Consider the following 12,477-nt stretch of genomic DNA (forward strand, 5'->3'; position numbering starts at 1 on the left):
TACTGACTGAATGCCAGTAATATCAAAGGTTTTTTTTTTTTTTTTGGTTTTGCTATTGAAATATGATGAAACCTTAAACATTAGACATACGATAAGAAGTTGTGAGTCAGGCAAACTTGTGAAGCACTCCAGTGGAAAGTGCAAACTTCAGACAGAGGAAGTTGTTCGGACGCTGCCTTTATGAACTGTGAGGCACCCACACAGAACTTAAGACTTCACACACTTAAGATTGTGAGTTTTAGGTTTCAAGGAGGGTGAGCATAGAGACATTAGGCTTGCTGTCTCCATGCCAATGGCCTCCTCCTCTGACTCCTGCCTGAGGTCTTTACTCACGGGCTCGGCCTTTAAAACATGGCCCCGACCGTTTTCCAGAGGATGCTTTCTAAGATGCTTCCAAGAAGAAATGACTTCTTCCTCTGTAATTTCACCTACTTGGTTCCTATTCAAATTCTTAGCCCTCATCATCCTTGCTTGTTATCATCTAGTCCTGTTCCAGACTTGTTCAGGAGGCTGTATTTCTAGTAGACAGGCACTGTGTGTCACCTCTTTTTATACCTTCTGAACTCAGCGTAGATCAGGAATGTAAGGACACAGCTTGCATTTGTCAATAAAACAGAACCTTCCTTTTGCCCTTTGCTCATTGCAATCACAGATGAAGGCGGGCGAAGCACAGGAAAAACTTACCAAAAGCTGGAAACCTGGAAGAAAAAGGCATGGGGAACTAAGGAAGTCAGTGAGCAAGTTTCAAATTCCCACGCTTTATTTACATCTGATCTTTGTCCACAGGGATGACAGTAAGTCCGCAACTTGCTTTTCAGTGAAAGCTGTGGCTGGGGCCGAGTTATTCCTGCCTGGTTGGTTGATGCTGTTGTTTTCACTATTGTTTTTTTCTCGATTGTCACTTTGATCAAAATACCCAAGAGTATGAAAGAGGAAGACTTCATTTTCGCACAGTTGCAGCAGTTCCAATCCACAGTCTGTTGCTGCACTGAATCTGGGCCCAAGCTGAACACCATGGTAACAGGATTGTACGTGCACACTAGTGTGTGTGTGTGTGTGTGTGATGGAAGATACTTTCATGTCCTGGTGGACAGAAAGCAGAAGGACAGAATGAGGAATCACAAATAGATAAAACTTCCAAAGTCAAGTTTCAGTGACCTTCCTCTTCAGTGAGCCCATTGCCTCTGGTTTCCACCCCTTCCTAAAATAGTACTGTGAGCTGGAAACTAAAGATTTAGCATAGGAACCTGTGGAAAACTTTTTATATCCAAACCATAACTATTTTTAATTCTCATGATTAATTTATCACTGTTTTCTGTTTTATAAAGTTACCTGTATAAATAATTACAAAACACTTCCTGAAGTGTAAAAACAAAACAAAACTGTATGTGAAATGCATTTCCTCTGCTAGGCACTCTACAGGGTTCATTTTATTTCTCACTAAGTTAATTACCTTATTAATTATCTAGCAGCTATGTCTTGTGTGTTTGATTTGGAAGTGGATTGTCTCTCTAGACTATCCTGAAGGTTCTAGACCCAGGAACCCCTCCCTGACTCAGTCTCCTGAGTTTATCAATAGGGAATTATAGCTCCTCCACTAGCTTGTTACTGTACTCTGCCCTCTGAGAACTGGTTTTTTCCTGGGCTGCATTAGCTGTTTATTCAAAAAGCCTGAATGCAAATCAAGCGTTTGCTCATGTGACATCTGTCATCTTCCTCTTATGCAGACTGCCACATAATACTCAACGGTCAGACTCTGTTCTATGTTTGCCAATTCTCTTCTTTTAAAAGGCCGTGAGAAAATAGAACAGGGGAAAGTTAAGACGATTGGAAGAGGCGCATGTGCAAAGGAGACACCAGCTGAAAAGCAAGGACTTACAGGGCACAGACAGTATAAATTTGAGACCTGTCCGAGGGTGCTCATTTCCAAAAACAAACTTCATGTGATAAAACTGATTTTCCAGGGTATTCAAATTCACAACTCTTATTAATACTCTACTGGGGCCAGAGGAGCTGTAGACACTGCTAGCACAAGCCCCAGCCCCTGCGCTTCTAAGCTTTGCTCACACATGAACACAGGGTCACATGGCAACTCAACTGGCTGAGTCATTCTGTGTAATCTATTTTGTAAGATTGTTTTTATCTCAGAATACCCAAGGCACAATTTGCAAAACACATGAAACTCGAGAAGAAGGAAGAGCAAAGTGTGGCTACTTTGATTCTTCTTAGAGGGGGAACAAAGTACTCATGGAAGTAGTTACAGAGACAAATCTTGGAGCAGAGACTGAAGGAATGACCATCCAGAGACTGCCTCACCTGGGGATCCATCCCACAAACAACCAGCAAACCCAGACTCTATTGCAGATGCCAACAAGATTTTGCTGACAGGACCCTGATATAGCTGTCTCCTGAGAAACTCTGCCAGTTCCTGGCAAATACAGAAGTGGATGCTCACAGTTATCCATTGGACAGAGCAGAGGGTCCCCAATGAAGGAGCTAGAGAAAGTACCCAAGGAGTTAAAGGAGCTGTAGCCGCATAGGAGGAACAACAATATGAACTAACCAGTACCACCAGAGCTCCCTGGGACTAAACCACCAATCAAAGAAAACACATTGTGGGACTCATGGCTCTAGCTGCATATGTAGCAGAGGATGGCCTAGTCGGTCATCAACGGGAAGAGTGGACCTTGGTCCTGTGAAGGCTCTATGTCCCAGTTTAGGGGAATGCTAGGGCTAGGAAACAGGAGTGGATTGGTTGGGGAGCAGGGGGTGGGGTGTGGAGATAGGGGGTTTTCAGAGGTGACACTAGGAAAGAGGATAACATTTGAAACGTAAATAAAGAAAATATCTAATTTTAAAATAAGCGAGAAAAAAGAGTGTTTTTCACAAGAATACACGAATGACCTCCTCTTTCTCCTTGGAATAAGGGGTAAGATGCACATGTTTCCCCGTGTTTCTGTTTCCTTTATCTCGGTTTCAGAAATCCTGCATGATGACAGGAGTGTGTACCAAAGTCCATGCCTTGCTGTTACTAAGGGATAAAGCTAGAGCTCTCATGCCCAGCATCTTCAGAGCTAGAGGGTTAGAGTAAGACTCCTAATTAGTTCCAGCTTGCTACTATTGAATTATGTTAATGCTAACAGGTACAAACCAGAAAAAAAATCTGATATGAAATAATGTGAATCCTTGCTGCTCCACTGGAATAAATAAACCACTTTTTAAATTTCATTTTTTTTATTCCTTTTACACTGGTTTCAGAAAAATATAAAATACAGAAGAATAATAAAGGTGGAACATGTAGATATTTTCAGTTTTTATTTTACTTCAGATATTAAAGTGGATTATAGTATGAATCTGTTTTAAAAGTAATTCTGATTACATAAAATTTTCTCTTCTACTGCCCCTAAAATAAAATAAGATGTCACTCTCTCTGAGACACCTAATAAGATAAACAATGATTAATGTTAACTGTCAATTTGGCAGAAGTTAGTATCACCTAGGAGACAGCCTCTGGGCATCTCTATGGAGTATTATCTTAATTGGCTTAATTGAGGTGAAAAGACTTGCCCAGTGTTTGTGGTCCCTTTTCCCAAGGCAGGAGATCCTGGACAGAATAAAGGTGGAGAAAAAGAACATGTGCTGAGCACCAGAAGGCAGATCCTCACTGCTCTGCTCTGACAGGAGGCACAATGTGAACTGCTGCTTTGAGCTTCTGCTGGCTTGCCTTCCTCTCCATGATAGACTAGAATAAACTCAATTCCCCTTAAATTGCCTTTTTTCCCCCAGAGTATTTTAATAAACAGCAACGGATTCAAACAAAGCAAAACAACAACAAAGACATCAAGAAAAAATGGTTAGCTAACTCTACTTGCCAGATACAACCCTGGCTGCCTCTATCTTCACCTGTGAGAGAACTGATGCAGCAACCCTGCCTGTACTTTCTTCTCCAGCCAGCAGGAGAGGGATGCTCTAGGAAGCCCTATGCTTTTAGAAAGGTTTTCTAGAGTCAGTGAATCAGATTATATCCACCACCAGCATCATGATCATCATTATTGTTATTATTATATTTTGGGTTTTCCAAAACAAGAGTTTGTCTATACATCCCTGCCTGTCTTGGAACCCATTCTGTAAACCAGGCTAGCCTTGAACTCATAGAGATCCATTTACCTTAGCCTCCTGACTGCAGGGATCCAGTGCTCTGAGATCCAGCATTTCTACAATGGTTTATTGTTTTATAGGTAATTTGTTATTTTTTGTATATTTGTTAGAAAAAGTCAAAGACCTGTTTGTTTTCCTAACATCTTTTGACCTGATATAACTTCTCATCTGAAAGTCCAACCATGTGGTTTTCAGAAGCACTTGTCTTTCTAAAAGACACTGTTCCATGGATGGTATTTTTCTCTTCCTCTGTGCTTTTGAAAACTTCATCACTTATTTATTAATTTATTTTTGCAGGCATGGGTAGGTCAAAAGACCTTCTACCATGTTGGTTCTAGGAATAAAATTCAGGTAGTTATCCTCCATGAGAGGTGTCTTTACCCACTGATCCATCTCCATGACAATTTGTGTGTACTTTTAACAAGTAGTCAATAATTAATACAAAGAAAAACCAAACAGGGTAAATAGTAGCAATTCCAAGTGTTGGATGAAAACAGTGCAAACACAAGATCTCACTCTGAGATAGGAGAAAGCTGTGGATGCAGTAGCAAAGCAAACATCTGCAGGATGAGATTCATAAGTAGAGTCCGGTGAGGTGTTAGGAGATCGCTTCACTGTGAGCAGATGCCACTGGAAAAGTACAACATGATGCAGAAGCATTTGAGTCAAGCCTTAATAGTTAAGGAAATGTTTAAGCTGCCCTTGGAATTTTGAACCACACCACAGCATCTTAGGAAATTGAGTTTGCTCCTTAGGGCAGTGAAAGAGACAACACCCAAAGAACTCAAGTTCCTTATTCTAACACCAGGGACTCTAGTGAATGTTTCTAACCTACCTTTCCTCTTGGTTCTTGAGAAAAATTACAACACTAAAACAATTCAGTAGTTATCATTGTATAGTTGTATTAGGTATGTTGTTGTTGTTGCTGTAATAGAGTACTGTTATGTGTTGAAAAGAAAATCTCCCAAGAGGCTTGAATAAGTTAAATGGAGTATTCATTAACTGCTGGTGGGACCAGCCCAAACAGATTAGTGGGAAGCAATCATTTTCCAGTTAGAGTTTTTAAGGGCAAAATATACAATGTGTTGTATACAGAGAGGGAACTCTGGACATCTGTAGAGAGTAAGCATTGCTTACAGAAATGGAGAGAGAGCCGTTAAATGGTCAAGCAATTAACCTTTATCTTGGGGTCACAATTTATAGAAATTTAGGGCTGGTCCAGAGACAAGTTTTACAAAAGCTAGTTTAGTACTTTTAAGAATGTTTAGAATACTTTTATGAGATGACAAAACTATAGCTCAGTAGCCTTCTACAGTATTATGACCAAAGGCAACTTAAGGAAGAAAGTTTAATTTGGCTTACAGTTCCAGGGACCTAGATGCTGTCGTGGTGGGGAAGACATGAAAGCAGAAGCAGGAAGCTGAGCAGTCACATCTCATACAGGCAGAAAGAGGCTGAGGTGGATTGGCATACTCAGTTGGGAGTGGGAGAAGATAATTGTTCAAAGCCTACAGTGACTTCCTTCCTTCATCAAGGTTCCACATCCTAAAAGTTCTATGAACTCTCCAAACAGTGTTAACAACTGGGAACCAGCTGCTCAAATACAGGGGCCTGTGAGGGATATCTCTCATTCAAGTTACTCATCATCATGGTTGTTTTTCCCATTTATCTAACTGGGTCAATTCAGAAAAAATGTAAACCTACAAATGTGACCTTTAGGTTCTGGTGAGCACTGACTGGACAGTGCTCAGTCTTCCTAGGTCAGGACTGCCCATATTGTGTTCTATGTATGTATTAGCTCCTTGACAGAATGATTGCAACATTTCAATGAGAGTCATTTAAATTTAAGCCTCTCTATCTGTATAGTCATGTAATGTTTGTATGTTCATTTTATACAGCCCTATGGGTTAAGAACTTACAGGTACACACTTTCCTTTATAGACGAAGAAGGAATAAGCGAATGTTGACTGAACTACCTGCGTGCATTCATTGTCTTTAATGAGCCCATTGCCCTCCTGCACTGTTGTGAAACAGCAGAATGATTACAGCATTCTCAGAATGATGAAACTTTCAAATATATAAACACATTCTTGTAAGATAATTAAAACTAAATGGTTTTCATTAAAGATTTAAAACTCAGGAATTTAGACTGGGAGTTACAAGCAACTGTTGCCTGCTGAAGAAAAGGGATTAATTGCTTCCTTCCCAAGTTGCTTTTGGTCACTGTGTTTTATTACAGCTACCCCAAAATACTTACATTTCAGTATCCTGCTCTTTATTGTGCATAGGTACTATCTTTTCAAACTCTCTCCTTAGAACAGCGCATCATGAACTATTAGACACCTTACAAATTGTGCCCTATCCCAGGGATGGTGACATGTACTTGTGATTCCAGTCCTGGGGAAGCCAGGTCAGGAGTTCCACAAGTCCAGGCAAGACAAGGATACATCATGATATCCTGTCTTCAAAAGCAAAGCCGAAAGAAAGGCAAACAGACAGATGTACTAGTCTGCTCTAATACTCTCTCCTACTTTCTTCTCAAAGCTACTTGATCAGATTATTTCTGTAACTGCGGATAAAACATTAATAAGTGTGATATTATTTCTGTAGCTTGCAAAGACTTTGACTGATTACATTTTCCACTCCAGGGCCCTTATGTTGCTTCATTTAGCAGCATTGCCCCAGAGAGCAGTTTATATGCATCATGAGAAGTTTCTTACAGTAGTTTGAATGAGAATGGTGTCCATCGACTCATGCATTTGAATTCTTGGTCACTAGTGGTGGAAGACTTTGGGAAGGATAAGGAGGTGTGGCCTTATTGAAGGAGGTGTGTAACAGGGATGGGCTTTGAAGATTTGAAAGCCCATTCCATTCCTAGTTAGTGTTCTCTGCCTTCTACTTGTAGATAAGGATGTAAACTCTCAGCTACTACTGCTCCAGTACCATCCCTAGCTGCTGCCGCTGTGTTATCTGTGATAACTCCCAAAATAAAAGTTTCTTTTTATAAGTTGCTTTGGCTATGCTGTTTTGTCACAGCAACTGAAAAGTGACTAAGAGTTGGTATCAGAGATTGGGCTGTTAGTGCAGCAACCTTTACCATGCTGGTTTTTGGAGGAATGTAGAAGACGTTGGACTTTGAACTAGGGAAGTGGTTGAGTATTCTAAATGGGCTTAGTTGGCCTTCCTAGCAGTAGGTTAGTAAACATTAATGTTGAGAACTTTAGTGGCCCAGATCAAAAGGGTTCAGAGGGAAACAATATTAGCAGCTGAGCTAAAACACACACAGACACACACACAAACACACACACACACACCACCACCACCACCACTACCACCACCACCACCACCAACAACAACAACAACTACTACTACTCTCCTGATATTTTGGCAGAGAATGTAGCTGCTTTCTGCCCCTTTCCTAAAAATATACCTGAAACCAAACTAAAAACCTTTGGATTAATTTCACTGGCAAGGATATTTTAAGATAGCTTAGTATTGACTCTATCCCACTGTTATTCCTACTCACCTATTTGCAAATCTACAATGAAAAGAATCCAGGGGAAACTCATAATTTGAGGAGAAAAATATCCAAAGGAAATGTAATATTGGAGGCAAGGCTTGTGTTGAAAGAGATAAGAAGCCACCTAATATGAAACAGACTAAAGGGATAGATGGCCTCAGGGCAAGACTCCACTCACCAAAGATTCTAACTTGTGAGAAGGAAGTGCCTGAGGGACTTTTATGCTCCTGAAAAGCAACAACAAAGAAAAGAGTATGCAAATGTAATTTTAAAAAGGGGTTAATCTCCATTTCTGGGCCCAGCAAAATCAGGTGTGGCATCAGTCATGTGATTCTGGCTTTAGAGTCAGGAAGAAAACACAACTAAAGGAGTTGTCTATTCCTCTCTGCCCAGTTTAAGAAAGCCACTAAGGCCAGGCATGTGGCAGGAAGTCCCTAAGAGGATGTTTCTAGAAGCTCTGAAGCCCTGAATTGTTGGAAGTCTTAGAGATGCAGAAGCCAGTTTTTAGTCAGGAAGTGGAAACAGATAAGCTTGTTACCCTCCGAAAAGAGGGAGGAGCAAAGCCATCTAAGCCCTTTAACCTCAGGCATTGCATGGGTGCTGGGAAACAGACTCTGAAAAGGCAGCAAATATTCCCAGCCACGGAGTCATCTTTCCAGTCTCTGTTTTCTTACCTGCAATGGGCCTACATACAATCCTTTCTGGCATGCATCCACCAGCTTCAGGCAGGTCTGGCATTCCTTAGTCTGACAGCTCTAATCTCTGTGCCTGTTTCTATCTCTAGTGCCTTCCCTTCTCTTTGTCCTGGGGTTCACATTGCCTCTCATTCTGCCTCCCACAAGGACGCCAGTGTTTAGATTTAGGACTGTCATAACTTCATTAAGATCTATTACAACACCATTGAAGAATTATCTGGCAAAAACCTTACCCAAAAACCCTAAACAAATGAAGTTTTTTTTTTGTTGTTGTTTTGTTTTGTTTTGTTTTCTTTTGTTTTTTTAGATTTTTTAGATTTTGCCTTGTCATCTTTACTTTTGTTTTGCTTTGTGTTACAAAAGAAACATTAAGTACACAATTTATGATCTTCATTAGAATAATGTTCAAATGTACTACTATAATAGCAAATAAATATTTTTGTTCTAGGGTGTTGGAATACAGGAAACTGTTAGCCAGATGTTCCATTGTACAGAACTAAAAGTTCAGAATTGAGAAAGCAGAAAGGAACATAAAATTTCTGGGTGAGTATTTGGAGAAACTTTTCTCAGGTAACCTTGACCCATAGTGTCGTCTGCTGTATGGACACATCATTTTGCAATCTTGTGAGCCTGCAAGTTAAGCATTAGTGGAATCCTTCCCCCTCTGTTGACCAATGGCAGGAACATTTTTGATAACTGTGTATGAAATACCTACTAGTTTTTAAGGACGAGCTGTGTCCTTCCGGCCAAGATGTAGCTGTGTGACAAACAGAACCCTCCCACAGGCTGAGCCAATAGCAGGCCACCAGGGACTAATGAAAGAGAAGAATTAGAAGCCCATTAGCATTCTCCCAAGTGCCTTTTGCTTTCAGAAAACTGAGCATAGTGTCCCTGGTGTGTGGTTTTCAAATGCACAAATAATTAAGATATGCATTTCACTCATGTTTGTTAATGATGATGTCACAAATACAGTATCTTTTCTGTCTTCTTTGCTCCTGTGTATAATGCAAATAAAAGCGACTTTTCACATTTAGAGACCTAAGTAACAGCATTTTTGTTCAATGTATGACATTAAAAATCAGCAATTCTGTTCAGAAAACAAATTCCGCATCCTGTTAGCTACAGTCATAGAACAGGCACATAATAAGCAATAGAAATTATGACACCCAGCTTTTCATGACCCAGGAAGCATGGAAGTTTTATTTTCAATATATTTGATATAAAATTATAAAATTTATATATGATGCATGAATAAAATCATTGAGTTATTTAAAAGGAACATCCAAAAGTTTGTCACCTATGCATGGCCTCATGCATCTCTTCATAAAGCTCAAATAAATGAGAATCGGAATGGCTCTAAGATAGCTCCTTTTCTACACATAAGGATCATAGTAGCTGAGATGGCTCATCAATGTCTTAAGCATTACAAGTGTGAATTATCAAATGATCAGAATTTTTCTTCCATAACATGTTTTCTGTAGAAAATTTCTATGGAAAACCATACAGTAAACTCATTTTAATTATTTTTAATTATTCATAATAATTATTTAATAACTATCAAATACGGTATAAGGTATAAAATTATAGAGCCATCTTTGAATTTACATAAACAATTATCTTTTAATCAGGAAGAAGAGAAATGAAATTTCTTCAATCACATCATTACAGAAGGATCCCAGTGAACACATACAGAAAGAGTAATAGAAATTAAATATGGCTCTGTTATAAACACCATAGGAATAGTTCTTACCAATAAGATTATTTGGCTTTCATTAAAGCCATGGCATAACATGACTTGGAAGGAGACACTCCTTTTCCTAAATCAGCTGCTGCTGCAGTTTGCTTGCTAGTTTTAGAAAGGAAGAGATATCCTCCCCTGGAATATGCCATCCAATGGCAGAACTATAGTCACTGAATACAGGAGAAACTGAGACCTTGGGTCTCTCTCTATGATGCCTGTGAACCATGAATATTTGACCTGAAGCTACAATGAAGGAGACAGGAAAATTCTGCATGGAGATGTACTGTGCAAAGCATCAAGCAGGAGTTTTTGAAAATAAATACCAATAAAATAAAAAGCAAAAGAATGACTTCAGATCTCTTTGAACTCGACATTACTTAAACACACATGAAACCTGCAATCTATGGTCCTTGATTAGATCCTGGATTAGGGAGAGACTACAGAACATTTGAACATGGCTCCTCAAATAATAGGGCTGCACCAAGGCTGTGCATCCTGAATGAGCTCCACATTTTCTCTTCATCCCGGGGAATTCTGGTTCTTAAGAAATCCAATATATTTAAGAATGAAGGTAAACTTAATTAAGGAGATGATGCATTGAAGCAAAACACTTATCTGTGTATTCACTGTATAATTTCCTAGGTCCAAAGGCATATACATTTATTAACATGTCAAAGTAAGCACATGGTTCCATCACCAAACATGGCCACTGGCCAAATCAAATAAAACGCATTGCAACCCCCTTTCTCTAGAGGCTACACAGAAAAGGGAATTTCAAGGGTTTGGTAAGTGATATTTTAGAAGAACTCAAAGTATTTAAGGAGCAGACCATGACACTGGCTAAATACCTTTGAGATACAGAAGAGATAGTGGCTAAGATGCAGAGATGATAGTTTCATATTGCACTGTATACACCAAGGTACAAGGCAAAGTCTTTTCAAGTGGTTTGATGGTATGATGTGAGCTGTATTTATGAAACTCATAGTAGTTACTGAAAGTGAGTCTTCCTTTGATAGTTCTGAATTTTTTGACCTGATAAGGGGAATTTGCAGCAAGCTAAGAAACGGGAGAATCAAGTGTGGCTTAGAAGGATAGGAAATAGGGCGGGCTCTAAGAGTTTTAAGTCCTTCCAGAATAAATCTCTCAGCATGCCACACTTCTGTAGCTGTGTTCTCAGAAGCAGCGTTTGTGCTTAGTTTGCTTTCACTTGAGTTCTGAAGCTGATGCACAATTTTATATGTGCTTACATAGTTTTATTCCTTATTCCTGGAAGACTCTGGTACAGCATTCATTATAAATCATCACAAGGTAATTGATCTTCGGTTCTAGTTTCTCTTTCATCTGTATAGGTAATGAGTTCAAAGAAAACATCTGAAGGTTGGAGATTCCAAACTAAGAAAATCAATTTTTGTGAGAGTCTTCATAGTAGTCAGGAACCTATGGGAACCTTACACTGGGACATTTGATGAGATGGTATGAGGACACCACCTAGACTGTATACTGTAGGGCTGCAGCACAGGGACATGGGTCAGGGTGTGTGCACATTTTTTCTGAGACTGCTCAGCCTTAGCGCTAGCCTCAGGCACGTGCTGGCATTAAGCTTTGTTATTTGCTGACAAGGACCAGTTTACTTCCTTGGGTTTGTCTCCCTGCTTCTTGAATGAAGCCTGCAACACTGCTGTCGTTAATTTTTGAGGCCATTTCATTCATAAGGATGGTGTGAGTATTTATTGAAAACTTGTTCAAATTTTCCACTTCTTTGTTCACTAGGTAGTTTTCTGTGGTAAATGTTCCCTGCTCTTGTGCCACAGGAAGAGCCTTCAAACCTGCCATGTTCTAACCCAAGTGTCCCTATATCCCACTCCTGTAATGAGGCAATTTACTATGACTTTCATTTTCAAAATAAAGTGTTGAAAATATCACAAGAGTTGTCTTCTGGTATAAAAATGAAGAGAGTACAAGACTGGAACAAATCACTTAGTCACTCATCAAGTATTTGCAGATTGTCTCCTACTTGCTATCTATTTTTCTAATGAGTATAGTAGATAGCAAGCTAAGCAGGCTAAATGTTCAGCCTCATAGACCTTCCATTGTCTGCCCCTGTTCCTGAGCTGCCTCCTCTGTTAAATGAGCTAGGCTTGTGCCAGGACACAAGGGTTGATATTGAATACTAAGGTCACTCTCTACTTTACATTTTCACTTCGGATATGTGAATTGGTTTTAATTAGATATGATACGACATATTGACTAATTTCTTCTTATTTGTGCCCTATAAAAGTAAAACAGAATATGCACATGATGTTTCTGGCAGCTAAGTGTGTATGAACAAGATCTGAGAAAGATCAAGCCAGGCCCATCCCCAA

The 12,477-nt window shown here is 39.6% G+C and overlaps 1 protein-coding gene across 3 annotated transcripts in view; it reads left to right on the plus strand.

Moving 5' to 3' along the window:
- Window positions 1-653: 653 nt before the first annotated feature.
- Window positions 654-12,477, plus strand: part of Asic5 (acid-sensing (proton-gated) ion channel family member 5) — a 38,941-nt gene continuing 27,117 nt past the window's right edge. For 2 of the 3 annotated variants that reach the window (XM_006501825.1, XM_006501821.1), the window contains exons 1-2: window positions 654-794; window positions 8,822-8,916. The gene's annotated coding sequence lies outside the window, so the exon portion shown is untranslated. Of the gene's footprint in view, window positions 795-8,302; window positions 8,408-8,821; window positions 8,917-12,477 lie in introns of those variants that run through there. The other variant, XM_006501823.2, reaches the window with a different exon arrangement.

Source organism: Mus musculus, chromosome 3, assembly GCF_000001635.26.
Source record: "Mus musculus strain C57BL/6J chromosome 3, GRCm38.p6 C57BL/6J".
Lineage (NCBI taxonomy): Eukaryota > Metazoa > Chordata > Mammalia > Rodentia > Muridae > Mus > Mus musculus.